Source organism: Suricata suricatta, chromosome 2, assembly GCF_006229205.1.
Source record: "Suricata suricatta isolate VVHF042 chromosome 2, meerkat_22Aug2017_6uvM2_HiC, whole genome shotgun sequence".
NCBI lineage: Eukaryota > Metazoa > Chordata > Mammalia > Carnivora > Herpestidae > Suricata > Suricata suricatta.
The window spans coordinates 73,896,514-73,920,629 of NC_043701.1; the positions used below are offsets into that span (position 1 = coordinate 73,896,514).

Genomic DNA, 24,116 nt, shown 5'->3' on the forward strand with positions numbered 1-24,116 from the left:
ACATCATAAAGCAATGAGCAGCATTGAGAAGTGAGAACTGAGTTCTCAGAACTGAAAAGCCATTCATCTTCATGTATCTTCAAAGTATCTTCTTCTTGTAGTATATATTCACGATGGAGTACTACATGGCAATGAGAGGGAATGACATATGGCCCTTTGTAGGAAAGTGGATGGACCTTGAGGGTGTCATGCTGAGTGAAGTAAGCCAGGCAGAGAAGGACAGAAACCATATGTTTGCACTCATAGGTCTAGCAGGAAAACAAGAGAGACCTAATGGAGAACCAGGAGGAGCGGAGGAGGGAGAGAGAGTTGGAGAGAGAGAGGGATGCAAAACTTGAGAGACTATTGAATGCTGAGAAAGAACTGAGGGTTGAAGGGGAAGGGGGAGGGGGGAAAAGAGGTGGTGGTGATGGTGGAGGGCACTTAAGGGGAAGAGCACTGGGTGTTGTATGGAAAACAATTTGACAATAAAATATTATGAAAAAAAAAGTATCTTCTTGTCTATAAATACAGTATTTTATTAATGGAAGGAACAAATGTAAACTTTCTAACTTAACAGATGCAGTTACCCAGTCCTCCAAAAAAACAAGAGAGAATATATATTTCTGCTAGGGGTTTAGGGGTCAGTCAATGGTGGAGAGGGAACACTAATAAAATCAAGTTATTAAAGAAAGAACATAAAGTACATGCTGGCAAAGCATAACTTTAAGGTTTTTCCTTCCTTTGCCAAAATAATGATAATGATGATGATGATGATGATAAGTCAGCAAAAGACCACATCAGTTAAATAAGGACTGACTTAGACTTCAGAGCTAGATGAATCTAATCTGGAAACAATCTCACTAAATTGGTAAACTTGGTAACTAATTTCAAAGAGCACTGACCCAGCATAGATAAAAACCAGCTCAAACAAGCAGCCAAGCTCATCAGTTGTCATGAACAAGAAATAAAATGATCATTTATTTTTTTAAGAATTTTTTAATACTTATTTTTGAGAGAGAGAGAGAGAGAGAGAGAGAGGAGAGAGAGAGAGAGAAGGGGGAAGGGTCAGAGAAAGGGAGACACAAAATCCGAAGCAGGCTCCAGGCTGTCAGCACAGAGCTTGATGTGGGGTCGAGCTCACAAACCAGGAGATCATGACCTGAGCCAAAGTCAAACACTCAACAGACTGAGTTACCCAGGTGTCCCAAAATAATCAATTATTTTGTGCCAAGTCACTTTTTGCCTAATCTAACTAACCAAACCTAAAACCAATCCCATGAAACAGAGAGATACAAAAATGACACTCTTGGCAAAATGTTCAGAAGAAATGATAAATCAAAACAGGACAAGCACACAAAGAACACTATAATAATTACTAAACATTAATTTGGAGCCAAAATATACTGTTTCCCTCTACAGTCAGAAAGTGGATTAGCCGTTTTATATTATAAATATTTTTCTTTATCTATCACAGAATACCAAACATTAAATTCACCAGCAAATATTAGAGATTGATTTCCACTGCTCGCTAAAGATCCTTATACAGGCTTAATTACTGTCTGTTAAAATATTATATATTAGTATGGCATATACAGTAGAGACTCAAATTTGATAAGCATATTAAAATTAGTATATACAAATTTTGATTGTCCAAATTCAGGTGAATAAAATGTTGCTTCTATAATAAAGGCTTTAGAAATTTGAAAGTACTGCCACAACACAAAATTGCAAAAAAAAAAAACAAACCCTGTGCTTGATGCTACACTAAGTAAAATAATAAAGAGCAAAACATACCCTGGAGTGGATCCACCTCTATATACTGGAATATAGCACCCAGCTTTTTAAAATTCATAATGCTAATCAACACTCTGATAATCGTTTTTATTAACGATAACAAATTTCAGAAGAACTCATTCTTGAGCAAAGATTGCTGATATTTACTTTAAACTCCCTTTAGCAAATTTTCGATACATTTTTTTCAGTTTTGGTGTGTTCTCAAAATTGCCAAGTGGCTCAGTGTCATCATGTAAAAGCTTTTTTAAATTTAGAACATACATATAATTACTCAGCTTTCACTAATTTGATATCTTGGGAGCTTTTATAGATGTTCATAACTACTACCTATAATGAGAAGTGTAGTTGGTGAGTCACTAGGGAGTTGATCATTGAACAAGAGTATTATATTTCTTACCTTCTACCCAACAAGACAACATTACAGGCTTATTCAAAAGAGAGGAGCAAAGAGTAGACAAGGAAATAAGAGATGGGATCTATACATTTAAACATCTATCATAACACTGATAACTGCTGTATACTACCCAAAACAAATAGAACATAAACCCATAGATATGACTCACATATGTAATTTTAAGTTTTCTAGTAGCCACATTAAAAATTTTTGTTAATGTTTATTTTTGAGAGAGAGAGAGACAGACAGACAGACAGACAGAGCAGGAGCAGAGCAGGAGAGGAGCAGAGAGAGAGGGAGACACAGAATCCAAAGCAGGCTCCAGGCTCTGAGCTGTCAGCACAGAGCCCAACACGGGGCTTAAAACCATGAACTGTAAAATCATGACCTAAGCCAAAGTTGGACACTTAACTGAGATATCCAGGCCCCCCTCTAGGAGCCACATTAAAAAAGTAAAAAAAAAAAAAAAAAAAAAAACAGGTAAAATTAATTATAACAATTTAACCTAATAATCATTTAAATATTTAGGCATAAAAATATTAATGAAAAACTATGTTCTTTTATTTGTATGGAATCCTCTAAATCCAGTGTGAGTTCTGTACTTACAGGACATCTCAGTTTGGACCATCCACACTTCAAGTGACCAACAGCCACAAGTGGCTAGTGGTTACAGTATTAAACAGTATAGGTCTACATGCAATCATTAGGTTTTTATTCAATTATATCATGTCTTTCTATCCTGAGCTAGTGACCATTTCTGCATTGACAACATGTGTAACACTCTGACAGATACTGTACTGCAACAAAAATATAATGGGAACTAGTCTTAGATAAGCACAGATTAAAAGAACATTTCAATTGGAATAAACAAAGTGTAACAAAAGTCATATCTGAAATGGGCCCTAGATGGTAGCTTTAAATCTGCAACTGTTCATAGAAGGGAGCAAAGTACACACAGCCTGCCTTGTCAAATAGATTCAGGAGTAAGGCACTAGACTTAAACCCAAGAAATGTAATGAGCAAAACGTCCTCTCGACTATTGTCCATGAAAAAATTTAAAGCTGGCCTGAAAAAGAAAACACTAAAACACAAAATTATGCAAATGTGGTTACAATGTTCTCGAACAGAGAACAAGGACATATTTGGCAAACTTCCTCATCAGTTTGGCTAACACTCTAAGATATTTAGCTTGTGTTTTCAGACCTCAGCATCCAATAGTATAAAATGAAGATAACTTACCTGTATCTGGGAATGTATGTAAAAATTACCAACAGATTGTACATAAACTACGATAGTTTACAGTTGATTCTCATTTTTTGCAGATTCCACATTTGCAATTTCTCCTACTTGCAAAAATGTATTTGTAACCCCAAGGTCAATACTCATGGTGTGCTCACGATCCTTCACAGACAAGCAAAGAGTAGCAAAAAAAAAACTGACTCACCCAACATGCATATTCCCAGCTGAGGTCAAACAACGTTACACTCTGCCGTCCTGTATCAGCTCTCATGCTACAAACAAGTATCCTTTTGGGAGTATATTCTGTGCCAAGCTTTTGGGGATTTTTTGTTTCTGTTTGTTTTGGTTTGTTGTGCTTCATATGAGTGATTTCACCCTTTAAAGTGGCCCTGAGCATAGTGCTGAAGTGCTGACTAGTGTTCCTAGAAGGCTTTAATGTGCCTTGTGGAGAAAACACATGTACTAGATAAGTTTCCTTCAGATGTGAGTGACAGTGTCACTGGCCATGACTTCGATGATAATTAGTTAACAATGTATATTAAATAAGAATGGAAACACACATAAAACAAGGTTATGTTTTGATAGGCTGATGAAAACGTTGTAACCGAGCCTCTTGTATTTCCATGGGAAGCAAATATTCACTATTGGCTAATTCAGTCTTTATGGCAACTTTACAGACTAAAATTATCATGAAAAACAAGCCTTAAATGTACATGGTAAAAGCTTCAATGTTTAAATAAATGACATTTCCAAAAACCAATACTGGATTTGGCTAAAACATAGCTATAATAAGAAACTAAAGGTAATGGTTGAACACAAGTTTATTTCCAGAATTTCAAGCACTCCAATGTGACACATTATCTACTCTATTCAAAAATACAGTCACAATAATATTATTCACAAATAATATGAAGGTAAAAGAAATAACTTAAAAATTCTGGTATATATTTTAAAATTTAAATACTGATTTATACAAATCAACCACTTGATATAAGAAATTAGCAAACTTTTTCTCTCATCCAATGTAATTAGATGGCTCTTCGTTCCTATAATACAGACTCATATTTACATGAGAAAAGAGTAAAATGGAACTGCATATAAACTAAACATCCTTGATTCATTTCAGGAAATAACTTCTATGAAAGGAAACTTTCAGATGATGAGTACATTCACTACCTTGACTATAGTGACAATTCACGACATGAATGCATACATCCAAACTTATCAAATTGTACACATTAAATATATATAGTTTTTTGTATATAAACCATATTTCAATAAAAAAAAGAAGTGATTCATGACTGATTCCTGTTACCAGGAAATAATCATGTAGTATATTAGAAAGTCTGTCTTCATATTTTTAAAAATATTTTTGCAATATATGCAAAAATACCTTTTGGCTTTAATATTTTATCAAAACAACCTTAATCAACATTCTCTATCAAAATCTAGGACCACAAATAAAAGTGATAAATTGGTTGTGAACTGCAATACTATATCTAATGATCACTGGACACCAATCAATTAAGTTTCCTGACACCAATTTTAATCCTAGGTCTTTGCTACTCTCTGCCTACAGTTTTTTCAACAATTTAATCCTTCACTAATTGAAACTATCAAAGCTGTTTTGAATCCTTCAAAAATGGAAAATCGTTTGCTAATAATATCCCTACATTTCAGATTTCAGCTTGAACTCTTTACACAATGGGTTTTCCTAAAATGGGTTATTTGTCAGTCAACAGGTTTGCATTGGCCAGTTTCTTAATTAAAGCACTGGAAGTAACAGCAGCAATTTCCTCTTCAGGCAACAAATCTCTCTCTGAAGGTGTGATTACCTTCACATGCTCAGGTCTTTCCTAAATTAGTGATGTGCCTTTTCTGCCCTCAACGATTCACAGTAGAAACTGAAAACTGAGACAAACCTCAGCACACAAAAGCAAACAAGTAGAATATTCTTCCTTATCCTTCAAAAGGTAGACAGTCACCTTTTCTCAAAGACTTTGTTGACAATGAAACTGTTCTGCATTTTTGTGTTTACATATACTGGAATATTTTAGCTCCAATCTGTTTGTTTTCTAAATTAGACCACTTATCAATGATAAAATAATGAAGTTCTTGGTTACAAAATTTTTAACATTTATAAGGAAGAGAACCCAAAATAAAAAAGAGAATACCACCCACATAACTTAATGTTCTAATTGCTCTACTCAGTTATATAAGAATTGGCCCTTGGAAGGTATTTGCCACATCAGATGACATGACTATCTTGAGAAAATGGACCTATCTTCTTTCCATCCCCATAATCTTGCTCAGCAGCTGAACAAAGTGGGCTCTTGATGTCCATGGAAAAGAAAAAGCACAGAAGTTGAAAACAAGGTGAGTAATCCTCAGCAAACAGTAATGCCAAAAACAAAAACGTTCCCAAGTGTGAAAAACAGATAAAACAGGCATGGGCAAAAGAATAGAAACTTTCATTCTAAAAATTTGCCCTCAAAAGGTAACTCCCCTACACACACACATCAACCTTCCAGAAAGAATAAAGATAGGAAGCAAACCTTCCAGAATTTTTATCACAATGACCCCTTCACATTTGTGTTCTACAGTCAGGAAAATAAGAGTGAAAGATGAATTGCCAAAGGGAAATAGAAAGATAAACAATACCTTTATACTTAAGAGGAATTTTTATTTGATTTAATGTAATAAATATGAAAAGGTACCCAATCTATATTTTTCACATTCCTGACAATTTCTAAAAATAAATAAATAAAAAATAATACTTGTTAGATTCAGAAATTGTGAAATTGGAAACATTCCATTTTGGGGAATTGTCCTAAGGAAATATGTAAAGATAAATATCTAGATATAGCAAAGATAGAGCTACAATAATGCTTACTACCGGGGCGCCTGGGTGGCTTAGTTGAGTGTCTGACTTTGGCCATTCATGGTTCATGGGCTTGAGCCCCACACGGGGCTCTGTGCTGACAGCTCAGAGCCTACAGCCTGCTTCTGATTCTGTGTCTCCCTCTCTCTCTGCCTCTCCCCTGCTAGCACTCTCTCTCAAAAATAAATTAAAATGTTAAAAAAAATTTTAATAATGCTTATTACATACCTGTAATAGCAAGAAATAGAAAACATTCTAAATGATTAACAGTAGGGAATTGCTGCATTATATTATGATATAACCACACAGTAGAATTCTGTGCACTTATTTCAAACTGTATATATCTACATGGCAATATGCTTATGATATGGCACATATAACATGACTGCATTTCTATAAATTGCATCAATGACTATATATATTATGACAGGATCTGAATGCAACTGTACAAAGGTACCAACAGTAATCACTTTGGCATGTTTGGCTTGCTTCTATTTCCTGATTTCCTTCATGATAAACATGTTTTGTACAAACGAAAAAATCAGATAATTTAGAAATAAAACACAAAAACAAGTAGATAAACAGTAAATGACTTGTCATTAACATCCTCAGCCTGAAGTAAACAGATAGTTTATATATATATCACTCAAAGAGTCACTTCCAATTTTCAATGCAGAAAAAAATGCTACATGCCTACCTAGGTTAGCATTGATTCATCTAATTTGTTTCCCTAAGATATAAAAAGACAAATGAATTAGAATGCCTGAGAAATGAGGTATTCCAGTTAAATGATTTTCAAAGAATAAAAACAACCCCCCCCAAAAAAAGAATCAGTCCAATTTCCTGTACACATCAATGGGGCATGATGAACAAAATCCAATCTTTCTTTGATTAATGAGGATCTCACTGCCTCAAAAATCAATGTAAGCTATAAGTCTCTGGACCCAGAGAAACTACGGAGAGAAGAAAATGTCAATATGTTCTGGGTGCCTGGGTGGCTCAGTTAGTTAAGTGTCTGACTTCGGTGCAGGTCATGATCCCATGAACGATTTCCTGAGTTTGAGCCCCACATAGAGCTTTGACAGCTCAGAGCCTGGAGCCTGCTTCAGATTCTGTGTCTCCCTCTCTCTCTCTGCCACTTCTCTGCTAGCACTCTGCCTCTCTCTCTCTCTCTCTCTCTCTCTCTCTCTCTCTCTCTCTCTCAAAAATAAACAAACATTAAAAAAATAAATAAGTCAATGTGTTCTGACTCAAACATATGCTGTGGAAATGGGTTCTTTGAAAAAAATTCCATATGGGCTTGTCTTCTGTGATCTGTGTCTGCCTCTTAATTTTAACACAGAAGATCCTAGGCTGACAGTTTAAGAAGCTCTCAGTTTGGGGCACCTGCGTGGCTCAGTCAGTTGGGTGTCTGACTTTGGTTCAGGTCATGATCTCACAGTTCGTGAGTTCGAGCACCATGTCGGGCTCTGTGCTGACAGCTCAAAGCCTAGAGCCTGCTTTGAATTCTGTGTCTCCTGCTCTCTCAGCTCCTCTCCCTCCCGTGCTCTGTCTCCCTCTCACACAAAAACAAAATAAACATTAAAAAACATTTTTTTAAAAAGAAGCTCTCAGTTTAACTGCTATGTTGTCTAAGTCACTAGAAAATTCTTATATAGTAAATATATACGGAGACAAGCGACATTTGTGAAAAACGTTTAAGTTTTAAACCACATTCATACAAGAGAATATAAGGTTTTTGCTCATTATCAAACACAAATACCAATCACCGAAGGAAGACTCAGAAAAACAGGTGCACAAAAGCAGAAATGAGGAAAAGCAAAGAATGATAGATTTCACTAAGTGAAGACAGTTTGATCCCCTGTGACCAAAAATACCACAGACAAAATAAGAAGACAACTAGGGACATTTTTGTAACAGATTGTCAAAATTTGTATCTTCATTATACAGTTTTTAAATTCTAGTTAGTTAGAAAAATACAAAATTCACTAAGGTCATGAAGTAGGCATTCCCAAAAGGGAAATAATAAACATATGGTGAAACATTTTATATGAGTAGAAATTCAAAATACAATATAAATAGATATGCTTTTTGTTAAAATGAAAATGATTATGAATAAAAGAATATGAACAAATAAAAGAGGAAACAGACACTCAAATATTGCTGGGAGGAGTGGAGATCAGCATATTATTTCTGGAGGGAACTTCGGCAGTTTGTGTCAAAAGCCTCAAAAGCATATACTCTTTGACAAAACACTTCTATTCCCAGGACTTTATCCTCAGACAATAATTAAGCTATACTTTCTATAAAAAGATATTCCACATGGCATTCATTATATAGAAGCCAAAGTTACTTTATCAAAAGAGATTGGAAAAATAAATTCTGTTTATTAAAATTATGACATACCAGAACACTTAAAGACATCAGAAAATATTTAAAATGGTAGGTGGTAAGTACTGACATAAAACAGAATGTAGCTTGTTCACAGTGGGTTTGCTGCCCAAACACAGGTATCATGAAAACCATCACTAAATCTGTCAGAATGGAGAAAGGAAAAGTCTCCTATCAAGACTGTCCTCATTGGACATGTAGAGTCAGGAAGTCCACAAGTCCACCCCTACTGGCCATCCCAAATACAACTGTGAAGGGAACAAAAGAACTATGGCAAAATTTGAGAAGGCCGCTGTTGAGATGGTAAAGGGCTCCTTCAAGTATATCTGGGTCTTGGAAAACTGAAAACTGAATATGAGCATATTACCACCACTGATGTCACCGTCGGGAAGCTCAAGAAAGCAAGTATGATGTGACCATCACTGGTACCAGAGAACACAGACTTTATTGAAAACATGATTACAGGCACATTATCAGGCTGACTGTGCTGTCCTGATTGTTGCTGCTGGTGTTAATAAATTTTAATCAGGTATTTTCAAGAATGAGCATGCCCTTCAGCCTTACACACTGGGTAAGAAACAACTAACTACTGGTATTAACAAAATGGGTTCCACTGGGACACCCTAGAGTCAAAAGAGGCACAAAAATATCATTAAGGAAGTCTGCACGCACATTAAGAAAACTGGCTACAACCACATCACAGTACCATTTGTGCCAATTTCTGGTTGAAATGGTGACAGCATGCTGGAGCCTGCTGCTAACATGCCTTGGTTCAAGGAATGAAAAATCCTCTGTAAAGATGGCAATGCCAGTGAAACCATATTGCAGGAAGCTCTGGATTGCATCCTGTCAACAATTCACCCAACGGACAAGCCCTTACACCTGCCTCTCTAAGACAGCTCCAAAATTAGTGGTATTGGTACTGTTCCTAGGACCAAGTGGAGACAGTGTTCTCAAATCCAGCAACGGTGGTCACCTTTTCTCCAGTCAATGTTGCAACTGAAGTAAAGTCTCTTGAAATGCACCATGAAGCTCTGAGTGAAGCTCTTCCTGGGGACGATGTGGGGTTCACTGTCAAGAACACATCTGTCAAAGACATTCATTGTGGTGATGTGACTAAGCAAAAATGGCCCAACAATGGAAACAGGTGGCTTCATGGCTCAGGTGATTATTCTGAACAATCCAGGCCAAGTCCCTGCTGGATATGCACCTGGGCTGGACTGTCACACAGCTCCCACTGCTCATGAGTTTACTGAAGACTGATCATCGTTCTGGGGAAAAGCTGGAAGTCGGCCCCAAAGTCTTGAAATCTGCTGCTGCTATTGCTGCTGTTACTGTGGTTCCTGACAAGCTCATGTGTGTTGAGAGCTTCCCTGACTATCCTCCTCTGCCATTTTGCTGTTGGCGACACGAGACAGACAGTCACCATGGGTGTCATCAAAGCAGTGGACAATTAGGTAGCTGGAGCTGGCAAGGTCACCAAGTCTGCCCAGAAGCTCAGAAGGCTAAATGAATAAATATTATGCCCAATAGCTACCACCCTAGTTAGAATCAGTGGTGAAAGACAGGTCTCAGAATTGTTTATGTCAACTGGCCATTTAAGTTCATTAGTAAACGGCTGGTTAATTTTAACAATGCAATATAAAACTTTCAGAAGAAAAGGAGAGTTTTTTGTGAACCATTTGTTTTGTGTGTGGATAGCAATTTTTAGTTACTAGGTTTTAAAATTTAATGGAAACAATTTGACCAATTATCTGTCACAGAATTTGAGACCCATTAAAACAAAGTTTAATGAGGAAAAAGCCCAGAATGTACATGATCTACAATTTTCTTTTAAAAAGGTTTAGCACTGGGTGTTTTGTGTAAATGATGAATTGCTGGGTCCTATTCCTGAAACCAATACTACACTACATGATAACTAACTTGAATTTAAATAAATAAATAAAATGATTTTAAAAATCTAATTAAAAAAGTTTTTCTACACAACTGTGTTTTAAAACATGTATATATACATAGAAAATACGGAAAGGACTTATACCAAAATTAAATTGAGATTATTTGCCTTTCTACATTTAATTTTTTTATTTCTTATTGTTTTCATCATGAAAACAATACCTTACCTCATTTACTTTCTTAAATTCTTCATACGAAATCATATGGTATTTGTCATTCTGACTTATTTCACTTAGCATAATGCTCTCTAATTCAATTCCGGTTATTGCAAAAGGCAAGATTTCATTCTTGTTTATGGCAAAGTAATATACCTTTGTATATATACATCACATCTTCTTTATTCAGTTATCTATCAATGGACCTTTGGGCTGCTTTCATAGTTTGGCTATTGTAAATAGTGCTGTACATAGAGCTCCATGTATCACTTTGAATTAGTGTTTTGATATTTTTGGGTAAATACGCAGTATTGGGATTCCTGGATTATATGGTAGTTCCATTTTTTACTTTTCCTGCACTTCTTAAATTTTTTATAATACACCACCACAATAATTATTTAATAAAAGTAAACATCTATTCATATCAGCACTATTCACAAGAGCAAAAATGAAGAAATAATCCAAGGTCCTCCAGTGGATGAATGGATAAACAAATTATAATTTTATACATATATATGCATGTTTGTATACACATACAAAATACAATATTAATGAGTTCAAAAAAGGAATCAAGTAGTTAAGTGCTATAATGTACGCAAATCTCCAAAACATTACGCTAAGTCAAAGAAGCCCAATACAAAAAGTCACATATTATATGATTTCATTTATATGAAATACCCAGAATAAATAAGTCCATAGACAAAGAATGTAGACTGGTGGTTGCCAGGCACTGCAGGGAGTGGGGAATGGGGACAAACTGTCTAACGGTACGTAGCTTTATTGCAAAATGAAGGAAATGTTTTGGAACCAAAGATGATACTTGCATAATACGGTGACTAGACTAGTTGCCACTGAACTGTTCACTATAAAATGGTTAGTTTTACTTTAATGTTTTTTAACATTTACTTATCTTTGAGAGAGAGAGAGACACACACACACAGCGCAAGTGGGGGAGGGGCAGAGAGAGAGGGAGACACAGAATCCAAAGCAGGCTCCAGGCTGTGAGCCGTCAGCACAGAGCCCAACACGGGGCTTGAACTCACCAACCGCAAGATCATGAACTGAGCCGAATTCAGATGCTTAACTCAGCCACCCAGGCACCCCTAAAATGGTTAATTTTTAAAAATAGAATAAAATGGTTAATTTTGTGTTTTGTGAATTACACTTTATTTTTAAAGTTAAAAAACAGAGGGGAGCCTGGGTGACTCAGTCAGTGAAGCCTCTGACTTTGGCTCAAGTCATGATCTCATGGTTTGAGTTTAGAGACCCGCATCAGGCTCTGTGCTGACAGCTCAGAGCTCAGAGCCTACTTCACATTCTTTGTCTCCCTCCCCCTCCCTCCCTCTCTCTCTCTCTCTCTCTCTCTCTCTGCCCCCCTACTCATGTTTGCTCACTTGCTCTCTCAAAAATAAAAATATATAAAAAAAAAGAAAAAAGCTCAACATCTAGTCATCATATTCCTCTTTAAATAAAAGTTTACCAAATTGTTTCAATTTGATATACTTGATTGCCTAAGAGACCATTACGTCTACCACTGAGTTCTAGGTATGCTAGTGTATCTGTCTGTCCATCTGTCTCTGACTTGTCCACTCACTATTCTTACTAACAAATAATGATAGCTTATTTGTTATTACTAATAGTGATGGCGACATTGATAATAAGATACGTAGTTATGACAAATTGTTCTCAAGAGTTCACATACATTGAGTATATTGAATTCTCACAACAAACTTATGAGGCAGGTTATTATTATTCCTCTTATTATCATCTCTGATTTATGGATGAAAAAGAAGGATGCAAAGAAATAAAGTTATGTGCTCAAGACTATACAGCCAGGAAGTGGCAGTATTGGGATTTAAACCCAGGCTGACTTGGGAATCATATCTTAAGTGCTTCACTTGTGATGTTCTACTGTCTCTCAAAGAATGCATGGTCTTGGTAGAAAGTGAGAAACAGAGAGTAAGTGCATGAAATAGGAGGAAGACCACCCATAATCTTGCCACCCACATATAACCACTGCTAACCTGTTACACAGTTTTCAAAATAAATAGACACATTTATATAACTACTCCAAAGTTTTCATGACATGCTTTGTTTTCTGCTTAACATATTATAAACTCCTTCCATGTAAATCAACACACCTCTATGTCATCAAAATTAATGGTGCAAAAAAAAAAATTAATGGCGCCATGGCATTCCATTTAACCCAGTAAACAATTTAACCAGCCACATATTAAAATTGGGGGTTGTTTATGTATGAATAATGTTGAGATGAATCACCTTAAAAGTGCATCACTGTTAAGTTAACCAAATTAAGATATAAAATACTTGATGAGATTATGTGTTTCAAAGCTCTTAACCAATGTCACATAACAATTTCTACAAAGACTTTAAAAGGTGATACTCCCATTTGTAGATTCTGAGAGTACCTCATCTCACCACCCTTCTTTTGCGGAATTTTCCCAGCTGGTCTCAGAACATGCCTTATTCCCTACTCCATCCCTCCAAGATAAACATTCCCAAGGAAAAAGACTTTATTTAGATCTGGGGAGAGGCTTTCGAATGCATACATCTGTAAAACACAGACATCTTCAAAATGTTGAGCCCTTCTAAGAATATATGTCTATTTAGGAATAACTCTTCTTATAAACATCCCTGTGGGCCATGATAATTTTCAAATGAGTAAAAAAGTTCCCAGAATTTGAAATAAGGACCTAGGGAGTATTGCAAATAGAAGCAAATATCATCCATATGTGCTTCACGTCACTAACCTGTGGGTCTTTTCCTATAGAAAAAAAATTCTAGGATAACTGTTACAGATGTAATTTATTACTAAAATTGAGCCCTATTTATTCTAAATCATCCCATAAGCAAGGCAGAATTATAGAAGGCTAAGACTATCTAACTCCTCAAAACTTTGTCTTGAGGAATATTAAGTATCTCAAGCTAAATGTCTAAACTCAATTGACTCGGACAACTAGATGAAATTATATCTGGTCATCAGCTGGTAAAAAATGCAAACACATGTCTATGTCAAACAAAAGTAGTACAGGCCTAATTCACCAAGCCTTCTTGTTGACGATTTGTAGACAATGCTTAGTTTCTACAAACTATCAAGCCTCATCACTCTGCTCAGTATGACCATACTGGAAACAAAAAATTCCACATTCAGTCGAAAGTATCCAATAAGAAGCAAAGACATAACCACTGTTTCTCTAAAAATATAAAACTAGAAGAAATAAAGTCATAAGATGCCAAGCTTGGAAGAGCCTTTATAGATTATCTAAACCAATATTTTTCTCTAACAAATGAGAAGATTGAGTCCAAGAGAAAAAAAGTTCCCCAAGGTCACATAGCTAACTACCAAGAAGAAAAGACCAGTACTTGGGTCACTTGACTCCCTGGTCAGTATCTATGTGATCCGAGCGTGGTATATACTCATCCAAATGAACATGAACTCTCTAGCATTTCATTCCCCCCATACACAAATGCTATAAAAATAAAACTTTTCTTCTTTTTTTTAATGTTTTTTATTTATTTTTGAGAGACAGAGAGAGACAGCACGAGCAGGGGAGGGTCAGAGAGAGAGGGAGATACAGAATCTGAAGCAGGCTCCAGGCTCTGAGCTGTCAGCACAGAGCCCGACGCGGGGCTCGAACCCACGAACCGTAAGATCATGACCTGAGCGGAAGCCAGACGCTCAACCGACTCAGCCACCCATGCGCCCCAAAACTTTTCTTCTGAATAAAGTGGACTGTATGATTTTTAAGCTGTTTTAAATTAAGGCCGACTTGTGTACACAATATTTAAGAAACATTAAGCCTCTATCATTAAATAATTTTAATAAATTAAAAACATTCCATTTCAAAGGAAATTAAATTTAAGCATGATTCTTCAAAAATCCTCAACATTCTTAAAATATACATGTCAAATATATTAATATAGTAATCCACTGAAAAATTGCCAATTGGAAATTTTTGTCAAATAGTGTAGAAATAAAGGTGTGCAATTCTGGCAGGCCAGTCTAGGAAAAAGAAAAAAGCAGCAGCTGGTACAAAGGGAAACCTTAAACAAACATATTTGCCTGTTGTATTTGCTTAAATAAACCAGTCTACCAAAACATAAAATCAAGACCTACGCATATATCTGCTTCCATATGCTCTTTGTATTTCATCGGTAAGTCACTGAGATTTAAGAAAAAGAAACCTTCTCAGAGTCACTGAACGCGAGTCACTAAGGGAAGAAGCTGATTTCATGAATGCCTAAGAATGTCAGATTTCCCTGAGCCTTGGTCATCAATTAGTAGGCTGTGGACCCAAAACAAGGATCCATCATAACAAATTGTCTGCTTTAATATACTTAGTATCTGAACTACTGCCAGGCTTAATCTGTGGAAAGCTTATTGAGGACATAATTGCTGCTATTTTACACTACAGAAGAATTCACTTTCTGATTCAGAGGGTTTTGGAGGTTTTTTTAATGTTTAAATTTGAACAGTATAAAAAATATTTAATTATTTTTTATGCTTTATTTTTTTCTGTTTATTTATTTATTTTTTTAACATATGCAATTATTTTCCATCATTTACACTACAGTAGTTACAATGACACTCCAAACAGAAAAGCAAAGTAAAAAATCAAAACCCCCACTTCTATTTCATGTAATTAGACTTATACAGAAATTAGAAGGTTAGGTACCAACTAGTTAATCACCTAATTTCACAGCTATCTGAAGTGGCAATTGTTATATAGCAGCTTATCTATGATACATTAAAGATACATGATACAATTTATTACTTGTTCATAAGCTACAACACAGCCTTGCTTAATACCTTTCCTTAAATTCCACCTCTATACTACAATATGCTTCAGGTCCCTGCAAAAAAGTAGCTACCTTTTATGTAGGAAATGGATGATTAAGTCTTTGGTGTTGTAAAAGCAATTTCATTTAAACATAACCACCCCCACCACCAAAAAAAGAAGAGAAAAAAAAGTAACGAAAATAATAAGGGAAAAACCCAAGACACACATCCTAGGGGAAAAACAAAAACAAAAACAAAAAAACAAAACAAAAAAAAACCAGCATGTAATTTCTGTCCTTGACGGAACGTATTAAATAAGCAAACACCACCAACAAGCAAAACAAGTACTACAATGTAAAAACATTAAAAAAAAAGACAACCCTCTCATAAATGAAAGATTGCACACAGAGAACTCACATCTTTTCAAGCTTCAATAGTAAATATTTTGCTACTATGTATTAAATACTGCATGGTTTGCCCAAGCTAAGATGAAACCACATCATAAATCCATAAGCATTTTGCAAAATATTTAATTATTTAAACCAAGAATACCCAAAATAAATATCCTGGTTATCCCCAAGAGATACGTTCAGTGGCTATTTCAGGGCACTGCCAAAGGTTAGGTTTTTAAACCAAATAAAAGTACTTCAGAAAATGTCCAAGTAAGGGTTTTATTTAGCACTAATTTTCACCACAGATGTTTTCCTCATTTTAGAGCAGTGTAGGAGAGTAATAAGCCCACACAAAAAAATATCTGCTATTCCACAGTTAAATTTCCATCTCTCCCTTGTTGCCCTAATACAGAACTGAGAGCTAACGAGTCCATGAGCTGACAACTACAATCATCAGTTACATTCTGTAGTTTAACAATTTCCAAATGAAAAGTCATTACCCTCACAAGCTGTACTAGGAGGATGCATCTTAGTGGCCTGTTGTCCAGCTAAACCTGCTGCTGGGAAGGCAGAACAGGACGGGCAAAAAATGGCTGGAAACAGTCCCCTGGATTACGCACCCAGATATGCAAACACGAGCCTGTTTCTATAACGCTTTTTTCATGCAACAACAACAAAACTTCTTTTAATAAACAACTGAACTTCTCTCTATAACAAGGCTGATACATTTTAGGGTCAGATGTGGGCCTTTATTTAGGCTGTGCTTCCATCTTTATACCAGGGAGGTGCCACGTAGATGTACTGCGGGCTTTTCCTGGAGAAGCCACTCTGATTTACCCCTTATTCTTCCCAAGATCGAGTCTGTACCTACTGGCTTACCTTTTCCAATATTTTGAAATGAAGGTAACTGAGAAGTCTGAGAAGTCTAACTGCGTGTTCACATAAAGTATTAAGAATTCACCTCTCTAACTCATTTTATATTCCTCTTCAAAAAGACAGTTCTTTGTGCTCGCTTCGGCAGCACATACACTAAAATTGGAAGGACACAGAGAAGACTAGCATGGCCCCTGCGCAAGGACGACACGCAGATTCGTGAAGCGTTCCATATTTTACTGTGAAAGTAGGTGATTAACTAGTTGGTACTTAACCTTCTAATTTCTGTATAAGTCTAATTACATGAAACAGAAGTTGGTGTTTTGATTTTTTACTTTGCTTTTCCGTTTGGAGTGTCATTGTAACCACTGTATTGTAAATGATGGAAAATAATTACATATGTTAAAAAAATATGAAACTTTATAAAGTAAAAAAAATAAAATAAAATAAAATTTCAAAAAAAAAAAAAGACAGTTCATTGAAGTTCCAATTCACCAAGTGCTCATTTTATATCAGGAAATCCACTGCCTGGCCCTCTCTAAAGCATCACCTAATGTCCCCAAAATGACTAAATTAACTGCCTAAATGCCACCCCACAGAAAAATTTTTAATGTTACTAGAATAAAACTTCAGAAATGAGCCTATGAAGAAGTAAAGTTGTCATGTCCCCTCCTCAAATCCATATGCTCAAGTCCTAACACCACTGTATAATGTGCCCTGATTTGGGGACAGACTCTCTACAGAAGTAATCAAGTTAAAATGAGGTCATTAGAGTGGGTCTGATCCCAATCTGACAGTTATCCTTAAAAAAGAAGCAAATCTGTACACAAAGGCAGGCAAAGGGGGAAGATGGATAGGAGGAAACAGAGGGCGAAGTTGGCCATCTACAAGCCAGAGTGAGGCCTGCAATCGATCCTCCTCCAGAAGGAACCCACCCTGTGGACACCTTATTTTGGACTTCCAGACTCTAGAACCGTGAAACAATAAATACCCCTGTTCTTTAAGCTACCCAGTGTGTGGCACTTTGTTATGGGAGCCCCAGAAAACTAATGCAAAAAGATATACCCAAGCTAGAAAGAAGGAAGTACAGTCATATGGTGTAAATAAAATGGCTGAGCTTGGTTTTTAAAAGTCTCAAATTAACAGGATAGAAAAATACAGGTGTGCCTCATCTCAAGAATTCTTAAACAAGGCATTACAAAAAATAAATAAAACCAGAACCACTAATTATAGAACAAAATCTTGCATTTGGAAGGACCCTTAAAGTATAACTAGTTTGGCATTACTGTGACCAAGGATTTGCACTCCCCGCCCTGAGCTACTGTCGTTTTTCTCCTCTCCCCTTACCAGCAATGCTCCTCCAAAGCACGGTCTATCCTCACTGTGTCTACCTTCTCTTTCCTTTATTCTCTCATGAACCCACTCCTATCACATTTTGCCTATACCTCTTGATCAAGATTGCTCTTGTCAAAATCAGCGATGACCTCCACCTCACAAAATCCAAGCATCAGTGCTCAGCTTCACTCTCACTCAGTCTAACAACAGAGTGTGACTCGGGGTCTGTCTTCTCCTTCACTTGCTTCATCTAGCCTTGGGGACCCCATTCTCCTCCATCAGCTCTCCTACCCCTGATGCATCCCAGCACTTGGTCCTGGACCCCTTCTTTCTCTGACTAAAGTCACTCCCTGGAAGATCTTAGTAAAGCCTATGGTCCCTTTAAAAATATATTTAAAATATACCTATAATATACATATGTGTGTATATATATATATACAATAAATATAATTTCCTGAAAGAGAGTGCACATGAGCAAGAAAAGGGGCAGAGGGAGGAGGAGAGGGAGATGGAGAGAGAGGGAAAGAGAGGATCTTAAGCAGGCTCCACACTCAGTGCAGAGCCCAATGTGGGGCTCGATCCCATGACCCTGGGGTTACAACCTGAGCTGAAATCAAGAATCAGACACTCAACTGTGTGAGCCACCCAGGTGCCCCTTAAAAATATATTTTATATTCAAAATATACACAGAATCCAATTACTTCTTACATTCCACCCCTAAAACTTTCATCTAAGCTGCCATAGTGCCTCACCTAGATTACTGTAATAACCTAATTCATCTATTTTCACCCATGTCCCAGCATCTGTTTCCAAACAGCAGCTAGACTGATGTTTTTACATATAAATCATACAATACCTGTATTCAACACCCTCCAGGGCCCTCACCTCATTCAGAATAGAAGTCAAAGTCTTTAACATGCCCTAAAAGGCATCGTGCAGTCTGCCACACCCCATCCACCTGTGATCTCTGTTCATACCTCCTATCGCATGCTCTTCACTCATTCTATTCCAGCCACAGTGGGTCACTCTTCTTTGAACATGTCAAGTGTATGATCATCTTAAGGCCTTTGCACTTGCTCTTCCTTGGGCCTGGAAGCCCTTTCCCCAGATGTCTGCATTGCTTGATCCCTCTCTTCCTTCAGGCACTACTCTAATGCCATAGCATCAAAAGTCCTTTCCTGAACTCTTATATACCAGACATCTCCTAGGTCCCCTCATCTCTTTTACTTTTCTTCTTAGGCTTAACACCAACTGCCATGTGTTTGTGGGATGTCTATATTCTACCATTCTATAAATTCCATAAGAGCAGGAACTCTGTTTTTATCCACTGATGTGTTCCTGGTACCTAAACCAAAGAAAAACACAAAAGAGGGGGCTGGATAAACATGTGTTGAAAGAATAAATTAACATCATATGGCCCGCCCTAAAGTAGGTGTTAAATAAATGACACTTTGAAAAGTAAACTTTATATAAATCATTATAACCATCCATGGCTGTACACTGGACTATGTTCCCTAGACCCTGTCCTCTGAGATTTCTAAAATGGAGATAATTCAGTGGTCTCTGATTCTAATCCACAGCCAGGTTGAGAACTACTACATTAGACTATGAGCTCCTTCAAGAAAAGATTTTTTTCCATCTTTGAAACTCTAGCACAGCAGTTGACAAAGTGAATAATAATATCGATTAAATGAATGAATCCATGAGAAATGGTCATTTAGTCTTTGCTTGTATACTTCTATTGATGAAGAGTTAACTAGTTTAACAAGTCTTTTCCACTGCTCTATATCATTAAAGATTATGGTTCTTCCTTAATATAATGAAAAATCTTACTCCCCAGAACATCCACTCACTGGTCCCAGGTCAGCTGTCTGAAAGATACTTGAAGTCTATTCTTCAAAGGTAGCTCTTCATAGATTTAAAAGCAATTGTAAGGAGCCCTTTTAATGGGTTTCTTCTTGTCAGGATAAATCAAAGCAAATATAGGAAGTGTTAGGCCCCTGATGCATTTCATCTGAGCAGAAGTATCTGAACCACGTTATCCTGAATGCTAGTTAGAGATAAGCTATACCAGAGAGAGAGGAAATGGCTTTTCAGATGTGGCCACTGGCTAAGCATGTGAGGATGGAAGTCCATGAGAATCCCTGAAAAGTGGAAATTGTGGTTAGATAGCAGGATAAGACAGAGGGTTGAAATGGAAGGAAGTTAAGAGCACAAAGAGAGAGCTAAAAAAGAAAAAAAATCTCCTGAGACCACGTGATAAAGGACTTTGTAGAACACATTAAAATGATCTATTTTATGACTGAGTGATGTGGAGTTTACAGACAAGAAAGAAAAGGACCAATAACATCAAGTCACTATTAACCAATCAGAAATGGAAGCAAGAAGAAAAACTAGTTTCAAGTACAAGGACAAATAATTAATATGGTTCAGAATGTATTTAATTTGAAGGCATCCAAAACATCCTACTAAAGATATCTGTTAAGGAAGTGTAAATGTGCTTTTGGAATCCAATGGAGAATTAAGCATTTAGAAGTTGGATTTAAGACTGATTTAAACAAAGGTTTAGGTAGGGCAAGCAATTTGTTGAAAAATTGCAACAGTGGTTCACCACAGCAGGACTGCAGGTGACATTCATCATTTTTGCTTGTTCAAAAGTGTTTAAAATATACTCAAATCATGTACTCAAATGTATGCTCAAATTGTGTATAATAAGTAGGTATTACTCTTATTTACATAAAAATAAGAATAAAAATATATATATGGCTAAAACTCAGAGAGAACATATATAATAGAAAGAGATGGCGACCAAAAGCAAAATCATGGGAAAACCACCACTTCCCAAAAAAAAAGTAAGAAAAGAGGAGCTCCCTAAAGAAATACCGATGGTTAAGGGTGGGTAACAGGATTAGTGGAAACAGGGTTAAATGCTGCAGAGAAATGGAGTAAGATGAAGAATAAAGAAACCACTAGTAATTAGCAGATGATCACTGACCATAAAAAAGAGATTTAAAAAAATGATTGGGATAAAATCCAGACTACACTGTGTTGAAAAAAAAGTGGGGGTGGTAGAAAATTGAAGAAATAAAGGTAAAGAGTCTGGTTTTAAAGGGAAGAAGAAAAAAATGTCAGAGCTGAAAAGAAGGTTGGGTTTAAGGAACGGTCTACCTGTACCCACGTCCAGCAGAGAAGGCGGAACTCGCTGCCATCAAGACAAACGAGTCCCATCACTCACCCAGTCCTGTCAAAGTCACCAGTTACTGCCACAGAAGAAATAAACCTAAATAGCACAGGTCAGCCGGTCTCATAATCATAGTTCCTATTAGTACCTTTAGCTTCTCTGGAGAAGATTTAAGAAAAGAAAAAGAAAAAGAGGAGAAGGAGAAAAAAAGAAAAGGGGAAGGAAGGGAAGGGAGAGAGAGGGGAGGGTGGGAGAGAGAAAGAGAAAGATAGAAAGACAGAAAGAAAGAGTCCAAAGTTTATGGAACCACTACTAGTCTAAAAGCATTCTTACTTTGTTCTAAATGCAAATATGTTAGCCAACCAAATTCCTATCACCTCCCACCAAAAAAGATACAATTAAACCTAGCTATCTTGCTGGATTTTTTTTATTTTGAAATATAATCTCAACTAATACATGAAACCAGTGAATATATTTAATTGTCCTCACAAATGAATATATACATTACTCTCATCTAGAGAGTACACAAATGCTCATCACCATGATGAACTAAAAAAAAGTTCTCATTTTAGCCTCTGAATGCTTGGTGGGACATCCACCATTGTCCCTTGAGGTCTGACAAACATTAATTGATAATGAAATGATCTATAGGCAGGCAAGTGGAAGTAATCCCAACAAGCATATCTAACTGAATGATTAGCTTTTCAAAAATCAAGACTTAGCTGAAATAGCACTAAATACTGAGTAAAACAGAAAACTAAATTACCTCCCAGAATATCTCAGAATGCCAAGAGTCCTTTAGTGCTTACATTTACATTTTAGGCTGCTGCTGCTGAACTTTATAAACAACCTATTTGAAATGCTCACTAATGAGCTCTTGATATTCATAGATTACATTATCATATTGGAGCTTAAGAATATCAAGTACCATGATTAGAACTATAGCATGTTAAAAATAGATATGCATATGTGGTATAGCCATACAATGGAAAGCTACTCAGCAATAAAAAGGAACAAACTATTGAATACACCACAATGTGAATCAATCTCAAAATCATTACGCTAAGTGAAAAAAGCCAGTTGAGAGAGAGAGAGCAAGAGCGCATTCCACTGATTTCTATTTATATAAAATTCTAGAAAATACAAGTGGATCAATCTCTAGTGACAGAAAGCAGATCAGTAGCTGCCTAGGGACAGGGTGGAGGAAGGACTAGATTACAAGGGGAAGCAAGAAACCTTTGGGGGTATTAGAAATGGCTATCTTGATTATGGCAATGGTTTCCTAAGTGTATACGTACATCAAAACTGGCCAAATTATACACTTCATATTTATGTTGTTCAATGTATTTCAATTAACCTTTAATCAAGTTTTAAAAAGATTGAGGTGATTGGTGAACCTTCCCCTAAAATATCTGAATAACACTTTAAAGTGGGATTATTTACATATGTGCTTTTAAATGGGCTAATATGTCTCAAACACCTAGAACAATGTCTGGCCCACATAACTCTAATGTAAGTCTTTAAAGAAAGGGGGAACACAGAATAAAAACATTGAAAGAGTGTGGTAAAATGATAGAACTATAGCTCATTGATTTCCATTCTGAATTGTCTTCGGTACATAGTGGTTTTTCCAACAACAGAGTCTGGCCTTTTATGTTTGAAGTTTTATATGCTTCTGGTTTAAGATGTCATGAGACCCACATCCCTCGCTCTGGCTTAGCTCTTCTCCATCCTCTATTCCCAGAACTGCACAGGGAAAGACAGATACAGAACATGCACCATGTCCAGGGCCTGACAGGTGTGCTTACTGTGGAAGAATCATCAAAAGTTGTCCTCCTTTTTTCCATCTAAAAAAATTCGTCTTCTATACAAATTTTCCTAAACAAGAATCTAGTTGACACAGAATGAGCTCCCTCTCCATTGATCAGCCCAGCAGGGCACAGTTTGCCAGACAACACAAATTGGATTAAGGACTGCACAGACACCTCATTCTCGACAGAAGAGGAAGTGGCCATGCCGCCTACACACACCAGTATATGACTGAAACACAGCAGTACAGAGAGCTCTTTCTGTTGACACATGTGCAACATCAATATCCACCTTGGAGCAGAGGATAGATTTCTCCCTGAGAAAAAGGAATCTAAAAATGATGCACTAAAGGAAGAAAACATAAATAGTTGCTCAGTGCACTTGGTAAGATTTCATGTGTATCCTGACAGAAGCAGTTGTACAGAGCTAGAGGTGCAGACCAGCTCTGTGTAGGCAGAGTGAGAGGCAGTGAAGTTCAGTGGGAAGTGAGGTCTCTGAGGACAAGCACATCCCAGCCTCATGGCTCACTACTTTTGACATCTTTCTCAAAGTATTAACTGCCTTTGACCTTCAGTTTCCTCAGCTCTAAAAGCAGAGGTTTGGATAGCTGTGAGGATTACTGTTAATATAAGTAAAGTGCTTCATACATTTAACTACTCAACAAATGGTACCAGTTATCAAGAAAATCTGGGGCACCTGGGTGGCTCAGTTGGTGGAGCGTCCGACTTTGGCTTAGGTCATGATCTCACAGTCCGTGAGTTTGGGCCTCGCATCGGGCTTTGTGCTGACAGCTCAGAGCCTGGAACCTGCTTCAGATTCTATCTCTCTCTCTCTCTCTCTCTCTGCCCCTCCCCTGCTCACACTCTGTCTCTCTCTCAAAAATAAATAAACATTAAAAAAAATTATTTTATAAAGAAATTAAAGATAATCAACAAA

At 36.7% G+C, this 24,116-nt stretch overlaps 1 protein-coding gene and 1 non-coding gene across 3 annotated transcripts in view; one reads left to right on the forward strand and one right to left on the reverse strand.

Annotated features, from left to right (window-relative positions):
* The window catches only part of KIAA1324L (KIAA1324 like), a 179,149-nt gene that overhangs the window by 140,559 nt on the left and 14,474 nt on the right, over positions 1-24,116 (reverse strand). Inside the window, exon 1 of one of the 2 annotated variants that reach the window (XM_029928252.1) lies at positions 16,862-16,880. The exons of the other annotated variant lie outside the window; for it this stretch is intronic. The gene's annotated coding sequence lies outside the window, so the exon portion shown is untranslated. Of the gene's footprint in view, positions 1-16,861; positions 16,881-24,116 lie in introns of those variants that run through there. 2 annotated transcript variants of the gene reach the window in all.
* On the forward strand, positions 16,988-17,094 carry LOC115286096. Its single transcript, XR_003905856.1, has one exon. It is a non-coding gene; the product is annotated as a U6 spliceosomal RNA (small nuclear RNA).